Genomic DNA, 8,829 nt, shown 5'->3' with positions numbered 1-8,829 from the left:
ATGATCAGAACTAGGCATGACCGCGGTCTGCTAACTTGAGCTAGGACACGTGTAATGAAGAGAAAGGGCGAAAAAGCATAGAGAAGAGTCTGAGGCCAGGACTGGATAAACACATCCGTGGCTAACGCCAAAGGTTCTGGTCTTTAACTGAAAAAGGAGGGCAACTGAGAATTTGTGCAAGAAGCAAACATATCTACGGTCATGGTAACAAAGACTGAGTAAGATGAAAGCAAACGGAAGGGGGCAGACACCTATCGTTTGAATCTTGGAGATCCGCTACCAAATTCAGTTTGACCGTAAGGTATTCTGCCCTGACCGGGATGTTCCTTTGAAGGCAGTATTCCCACAGACTCTTGTCTAGTACTTCTAGGGATTTGGATCTTGTGCCGCCGGCAGGTTGTCTATGCGTAGAAGGATGGTTCATCTTGCCCTGTCTTTTATAAAGGACTGAATGGCAAAGGAACCTGCAAGCATCTCTAAACAATTGATGTGAAAAGAGGACTCCTGAAGAGACCATATACCACCAGTCGATAGTTGACTGCATCTTATGCCCCATCCTGTCCGACTGGCATCTGATTCTAAGACAAGATCTGGGGTGGCAGAGAAAATCATTCTCTCGTTCCAGGCATCTAAGTGACTCAGCCACTAGAGAAGTTTTTCTCTGGATTCTGAATCAAGGCATACGGGGTCCGAGTAAGTCAGACCTTTGCAAAGATGAAGAATCTTTAATCTCTGTAAGGCCCTATAATGGAGAGAACCGGGAAATATGGCTTGGATGGATGACACTAGCAGGCTCACTAGATGAGTCCGTGATCTGAGTGAACAGTGGGATAGAGAAAGAGCGTGGAGTCTCTCTTTTTTATTAGATTAATCTTTAGTTGGGGTAGTTGGAGATTTGCTCAGGAGGTGTCTTTTACAAAACCCAGAAATTCCAGATGTTGAGAAGGAATAAGTGAAGATTTGTGAAAATTGAGGAGGAAACCGAGTCTTGAGAGAAGATCCTGACACAGATGTAAATGAGCAAGAAGACAAGTTTTGTCTTGTGCCATGAGTAACAATTGTCTAGATAGATGACAAGTCTGACTCCCTGAGCCCTGATGAAGGCCACCATGGATTTGAGAATCTTGGTAAAACACCACGGGGCTGAAGAGAGACCGAAACGGAGAGTTTTAAAATGGGAAAATGATTGCTCCACTGAAACTGGAGATCCTTCCTGTAAGACTAATAAACTGGAACTCTCAAATAAGTGTCCTGGAGATCCAGACTCACTAACCAATCGTTCTGAAGTAGTAAGTCCCTGAGAGTTTTGAAACGGAAAAACGATTGACCCTCCTGAAAACTGGAGATACTTCCTGTAAGACGAATTAACTGGAACCATCAAATACAAAAAGAACAATTGATGGACAGAATGCAGAACAATGTCATACATTCACCACAGTACAGAGATCTGGGCCTAAATCCATCGTTTTTTTGATCACCATGCCATTCCATCAAATAAGCATCCTGGAGATCCAGACGCACTAACCAATCGTTCTGAAGCAGTAAGTCCCTGAGATTGAGAATAAACTCCATTTTGAAGTGATGGCAAACTACAAAGTTGTTGAAAACCTTTAAATTGATGATTGTATGAAACTTTTTTCTTTCTGAGAACCAGGAAAATGGTGCTGAGGAAACCTGAAGCATCGAAAGAAGTTTGTTCGACAGCCTGCTTCGAAAGAAGTAACTGCACTTCTTCTTGAACTAGAAGGAACTGCTTCTGTGAAAAACTAAGAGGAGTAGGCAGATGAAGTTGAACTGGAATCTGGTAAAGATCTATGTGATGTGGGAGGCAACCAAGTATTTAGACACAGAGCAAGTCTGCCTCCTGTGGGAGGAAGGCCAGAATTGAAACGCCTTAGTGAGTACTGGTCTCCTTTGTACCAATAACGCCTGTTCCGGAATCTTCAGGAACATCGGGGGTAGAAGTTAGGTTTTTATTCCTGATAATAATCTTGAGAGCCTTGATTGTAGGAGCCTCTGTGGAGGGATTGACCTCTCAAGGGATAACGGCTGGCAAAGCGACTCTTTCCTCTGCCAAAAACCAGAGAAGAAAAAATCTTCTTCAGCAAAAATTGGACTTTATCGATGGTAGCGAAGGCTGACACATACTTTCCCATCTCCTTGATGAAGGAGTCACGGAAAAGAAGCCCATAGGCTTGAGGACTCTCTTTCTTAGATGCTATGCTACTGAGCTTAGGGTCAATCTTGAGTAGAATACTTTTCAGTCGCTCCTTTAAGATGTATGCATTGGTATTACTCAACATACAAATAGCTAGTTGAGCTAATTTGAAAGGGTTTCTGGGTCCACCTGTTCGCCCTCCATTTTTGCCCCCTCAGCTAAATCCAAAATTCTGGCTAGAGGACCAACCAGATACAAATTTCTGTCTTGACAATTCGACCAGCCCCATATCAATCCCATTATTGAGGTCCTTGCCAAACTTAGTAAAAAAAAATAACATATTAGGGTCAACGAAAGGTGCATCGGCTACTTTATTGGGAAGGGAAGGGGGACTGCATTCAGATTTGAGTTTATTTCTGAAAGATTTATCCAGGACTAGACCAAAACCTTTTTTACATTTCTTTTTTAGGGCGAACTAAACCTGAAGATATCAGGTATCAGAGCGCTTTATATGAGCACCAGTTTCATTACAGATGGACACATTCATTTTTGTTAGGCACAGGGAGATTAATTGATTTGCCCAGAATCACAGGATGTTGAGCGTCAATGCCGAGACTCGAACCCTGTTCCCCAGCTTCAAGGTTTACCGCTCTAACCGTAAGGCTACATCCTCTCCCCATAATCAGAAGCATGTTCCGAAGAGAACCACTCAGTGGAATTGGGGTGGTCGATTAAAGTAGGGTCGAACATAGGTTCCCCTAAATGATCAAGCAGATCACTGGACACTGGGTGAGAAACACCACCATCAGAAGGAGATATTTTGTGCCTGTTCTCCAGAGGCCCATTGATAAGGTCAGAAAAAACATATGAATTAGACCCATACTCATTTATGGCATCATTATCATCACTGTCCTGCAAACTCACAATATTAAGGGAAGAAGAGAGAAGCCCTGAAAATGAAACCTTCCAGGTGGAAGGACCAGTAAATTGCTAGACACGAGAATGAGGACAACTGAAAGGCACATGCTAAAAAAAGCTGAAAGTGGTGCCAATTTCTGAGGAAAATATCCCCACGGGTGGGAGCATGAAGCCTGGCCTGATGCGCTGATAGAAGGAAGTGCACAAACATAGGAGCTGCCACATAGAGGGCACTGGCGTAACGAACCTTGAGGGGGCCTCCCTGAAAGGCACCTGGGGGCCCCCTCCGGGCTCAATCAGGAGCCCTGCAGACAGAGTGCTGTGCTGAGGGGGCCCCCTGGAGCTTGGGGTCTCCCTGCACCGCGGGGGCTGTGGGGGCCTGTGTTACGCCCCTGATAGAGGGGGAAAACCGTTGTTTTGATGAACGTTCCACGGAGCATCTGACCCAGGGAGCAAGTGTGCGCTACAAGGACCACAAGAAAATGCTCACAGCATAATAAAATTAGTAATAATAATAATAAGTAAACAATGTAAGACTGCCACACTTTGACTAGCAACGGCAAAGCAAATTGGTCCCTCAATCATGCAAGAGCTATTGGCTTTGCCAATGTGTTTTAGCCTTGTTGTACACCAGCGTGGATGCCATTCTGCATGGCTAAAAGTTAGTGACATGGAATGGAGTGGAGTGGTGTAGAATGGGGTGTCTTCGAGTGGACTGCCGTAGAGTGGTGTCATAGAGTGAAGTGGTGTAGAGTGGAGTGGTGTAGAGTGGATCGGCATAGAGTGGATTGGAGTAGAGTGGAGTAGAGTGTAGTAGAGCAAAGTGGTGTAAATTTGAGTGGCATAGAATGGAGTAGAGTGTTGTAAAGTGGAGTGCCGTAGATTGGAGTGGAGTGCCATAGAGTGGAGTAGAGTGGCGGAGAGTAGAGTGTCATGGAGTGGCGTAGAGTGGTATAGAGTCAAGTGGCATAGAGGTGAGTGGTGTAGAGTGGCATAGATTAGTTTGGCATAGGGTAGAGTGGAGTGGTGTAGGCTGGAGTAGAGAGTTGTAGAGTGGAGTAAAGTGTCAGAATGGAGAGGCATAGAGTGGCAGAGTGGAGTAGAGTGTCGTAGTCATTGGCTGCTGCCATCAGACAGGGGTGGAGGGGCAGTGGGGGGAAAAATAAAAAAGATATATAGCACTTACCTGGGTACGGCTGCCACCTCTCCTCTATCCTCACCTCTGCTACCGGTACCACGAAAGCGCACAGGCTACAAGACTCCCTTAGCCTTTCACAACACTCCTGTCACCAGCATGACAGCAGCATTATGATTGGCCTGAGCACCCACCCTGGTTCGGTGCTCAGACAGGAAGTGGGAGCCTGTTCATGTTCTCCACCCAGCCTTGCAATACAACCTGGGGAATAACATGCTAAGTGTGCATGACCGGCTGGCCCAAGTCAGCCGGCCAAAATTTCATGCGCACCTAGAGAGTGCCCACTACTCGCCCCCCTGCTCTGGACAGCCCAGCCCTGCACCGAGAGTGGAAACCAACTGAGCCAGTACAGAAAAATAAAATGATAATAACATTGAGTTATTATCATTTTCTTTTTTCTTTTTGAATTCTCAGGGAGAAATGGGGCAACACTCCTCCACCTTAGAACGCACACACTGTGGAGTACAGTGTTGTAGAGTAGAGTGTCATAGAGTGGAGTTGCATTGCGTAGAGTAGCGTAGAGTGGAGTAGAGTGTTGTAGGGTAGAGCCTTGTAGGGGTGAGTGTCATAGGGTGGAGTGTTGTAGGGTGGAGAGGAGTGTCTTAGGGTGGAGTGGAGTGTTAAAGAGTGAAGTAGCCTAGGGTGCAGTGGAGGTGCATAGGGTAGAGTGGCGTAGGACAGAGTGGCATTTAGTGGAGTGGCGTAATGAGGAGTTTTGTACAGTGGAGGAGTGGAGTCATGTAGCATGGAGTAGAGTGTCAGAGTGGAGGGGTGGTGCAGCGCACAAGGTCAGTCCTCTTACCATTGGTTATCCGGTGGACCTTTTCTGTGCCGACTGAGAGGCAAAGGGATTTTGCATTAAATCAATCAATTTCAATTTGCAGTGCAACCCATTTGGCTACACAATAAGGACCAGAAATCAGTTACTATAGTTAAGAAAGAGTATTACAAATTAGCAGTCAGGTTAAGATAAACATATCTTAGTACCATGCTATAAAGATACAGAATAACAACTGGAAAACCCAACCCCCTGAAGAAGTTTAGGTGTACCAATAGAAGGCAGACAAGAAGTTCAGCAATATAAAAGATCAATCACAAGATTTGATGCTCAGAGAAGAGCTTCTGATTTTCTCTTCTATACATGAGTTAAGTCTAAAATCTTCCAAGTTAACCCTAAAGCAAGGAGGATGGTTCAATGACCTAACAGGATCTCAAAAATGAAAGGAATGCAGAAAAATAGGGAAATGCAGGAAATGTGGGAAGGTAGAGGAAGGTGTCAGCATTTCAGAAGCTCGGCCAAGAGTCTTTTTTGGTCAGGGAAGTGTTAGACTAAGGCATACTCAGCAAAGAATCAAAGGGAATAAGCATAAAGGTCTAAACATCTCAAAGCCCAAGGGAAAGTGGCCTAAACCTGGACAGTGTGAACACTAGTTATTTCTACCAAAATCTCGAGAGTACCACATCTCTGTTTGCATCATCTGCATCATCGGGGGCTTCACTGTCCTTTCCAATCTCACGTTGTGAGCTGCAACATTCACCAAATATCCCAGGCCAAACATGGGAATGGTACTGTTCTTTGTCACCTGCAATTGTTTGCAACAGTGCGAAATGGACACTTTCAGTTAACGCTCTGGCTCTCCATGTTCCTTGTCAAGATCCTTTTCCCTGGCCCTCTCTCTCTGTCACTAGAACAGTGTTGTATCTATTCTCAAACTAACAAAACATGTGAACGCACTTGCAAGGAAAACTACATGCAAGCAGAGACTGGAAAACAGAATTTTATGAAAAATGAAACATAGGCATAGCCAGGACAACTTAAAGCATTAAGGGCCAGATGTACGCCCGTTTTTTTGCAGTCACAAGCAGAAAATCGGCCCATTTGCGACACAAAATAGGCTTGCCCTATGTACAAACCCTATTTATAAATAGGGTTTGCGAATCGCTTACAGGAATGGGCATGCCAAGGGTGTCCCTTCCTAATAGCGAGTCATACTTCAATGTACTATTGTTTTGCGACCACAATTGTGGTCGCAAAACACTTGCAATTTTCCACCCATTACAAAAGGTGGTAAGCCACTCACAAATGGGAAGGAGTCCTCAAGGGGGTCCGCGATCCAGTGTGGAAGTCGTCAGATTGAAGAGTGTCATCTTCCAAGGTGAAGATGGGAGGGCCATTCTCATTCTCAATGGCTGCTGGTGCGGTGCTCAGGCTGGCCACCACCTACAGAGCTTTACTGTGGTCCACATTGATTTGTTCAAGGTTGGGGGAACTGGCTGGTGATATGAGGGCTCGCCTCCATGCTGTTCAGACCAGTTTCACGCTTCTTTGGGATCTGTGAAAAAGAGTGCAGCATCGTTGGTGATGATCTTGAGCCTGGCTGGAAAAAGTAGGGAGCACTTGACCTCCAAGAAGGAGGATCTCTGGCACTGGACAGTGCAAGTATATATTGTGAGACCCCTTTGTTCGTGGCCCCATCTTTTTGCATATGTCTCTTGTCAGCCGGTAAAAACGACTTATCCGAGTTTCATCAATGATGATCCTAACTCAGGGACAGAGTGGGAACCCCGTCCTGTAGTCACATTCAGAAATAAAGCATTGTCTCTTTATCATGGTGGTTTGTTATCAGAATGGCATCCTCTTAATTCATTCTGGAAGACCCCCTCTCGGAGTTTCTCTTGTTCTTATGATGCACTGTATCCATATTGACTCATGAAATGATGCACAACTAGTTCAACAGAAGGACTAAGACAAAGTTCAAATGTACCACCATAGAATAGACAAACAAACACAAAGCTCCCACTTGGCCGACCCCTCAGGTCAACAATGTCTAATACCCATTGTTTTTAGCACATCCTTGTTAGACATCACAGTAGTTGTAAGTGGTTACTCAGTCTAGGGGATTATGTTCCTGGGCTGTCAAGGTCTATGTAAAATACTCCATTCATGTCTGTGTTAACAATAGTTAGTCCCGTAGGGCACAAACTCATCAAAATATGTTTGGTACGAGCATGTGGCTTTGTCGTAGTTTTTCCACTGCCAGTCCGCAATTAATTTCGACGTCCCGTTCGTTTCTGCCTTATTTAAATTACATGCAACTTCTCCCTCATTCAATCCACAGCCCAGCTCAGCCTCATATCTCCAACCTTGAGGAGTCACTCCCCGCATGGGGCATCATGCACTTTTTCAATCCACTCAGTCTTACATCCCTGCTCACTACTTCAAGGTATGGGAGTCTCCTATTTGGCTACTCTGATCCCTCAGATGGTCCCGACGGTCTGAACAGCAGTTATCTAAATACTGCTGGTTATGCATGACACACATCCCTATTGGTTACGCCCTCTCTCTTAGCCATCTTTCAGTGTGTTTGCTCTAATCAGAAAATCTCAGATTTGCTTTCCATCAACACCTTTTTCCTCTCTCTCTTTCGCACATATACCGATTATATTGTAAATGGAGTAGTTCTATTATCCCTGTACCTTATTCGCAATTCACATTAGGCACATTTTGCTAGTGCGATCTCGTTATGTGTGGTCTCGGGGTGGTGAAAAGGTGGCAGACATTTTTAAATAGGCAAATACTGAGTTGGGCTATTCATTAGTTAAAATATTAGCAAACCCTCCATTGTAATTGCCAATATGCAGTGGTGTAATAAAACCTTCGCCTGTAAATCTCCCATGTATTATTTATGTACCCCAAATCTATTGACAGAGTGGTCCCTATGATTAAAAAGATGTCCTCATATGTAATCATATTTGACCCAGGGATTATATGTGTATCAGTATGGTAATTTATTGGATCAATCAAAGCCCTCGGTGGTGCTGGTCTCCCTTCGAGGATGCAGAATGTACCTCTATTGTACTTTCAGATAGTCTCAGGCTGTATTGCTATCTGTAGTTGTCTCTCCAAGTAGCTAAAGAATAAGCTACTAAAGCATCATCTCAAGCGGAGTAGATGATACCAAGGAATAGCATCATTCAGTCCCTTCTCAGCACTCCCCAGTGAGGGCCGCTCTGCTCTCGGTGGCAAGCGGTCATGTTCCAGTCAGCAGTCCCTCAGGCCCTGCGTAGTGAAATGTGGGCTACCCCTCTCGGCATGGGACAGCCTCCCAAATCGTAGTTAGGGCATGGGTTAGTGCCAATTGTCGGGCGATCCTGCAGAGCTCTAAGGAATTGCTCCTAGCATCTTGGCTGGCTTGGCCACGCCCCTCCAACTCAATGAATATCTTTAGGAGATATTTTCGATTTCAAAAATTTATTTACCTGATGATACTTTTTCATCACCACTAGTGATGGTGCGTTTGTTATAGGATGTCTCATCAGCTCCTTCTAGTGCAACTCCACAGCAATTTTGCATTTGACCCACAAGTCACCTGGAACCACAATTTCAAATAAGGTATTCAAATCAATCAACAGAACCTTTGATATCTTTACAAACTGATTAACCTGTCTGTACCATTCCACTGGGTTGTCTCTCAATTTCGGAAAATCATTTGTGAATGATGCAAGGTCAATCCTGCTACAAGGTATGTGGACATGACCTCCACCTAACACTTCTCTT

The sequence above is a fragment of the Triturus cristatus genome, chromosome 3_1 (assembly GCF_964204655.1).
Source record: "Triturus cristatus chromosome 3_1, aTriCri1.1, whole genome shotgun sequence".
Classification (NCBI taxonomy): domain Eukaryota; kingdom Metazoa; phylum Chordata; class Amphibia; order Caudata; family Salamandridae; genus Triturus; species Triturus cristatus.
This window is presented reverse-complemented; position numbering follows the sequence as displayed.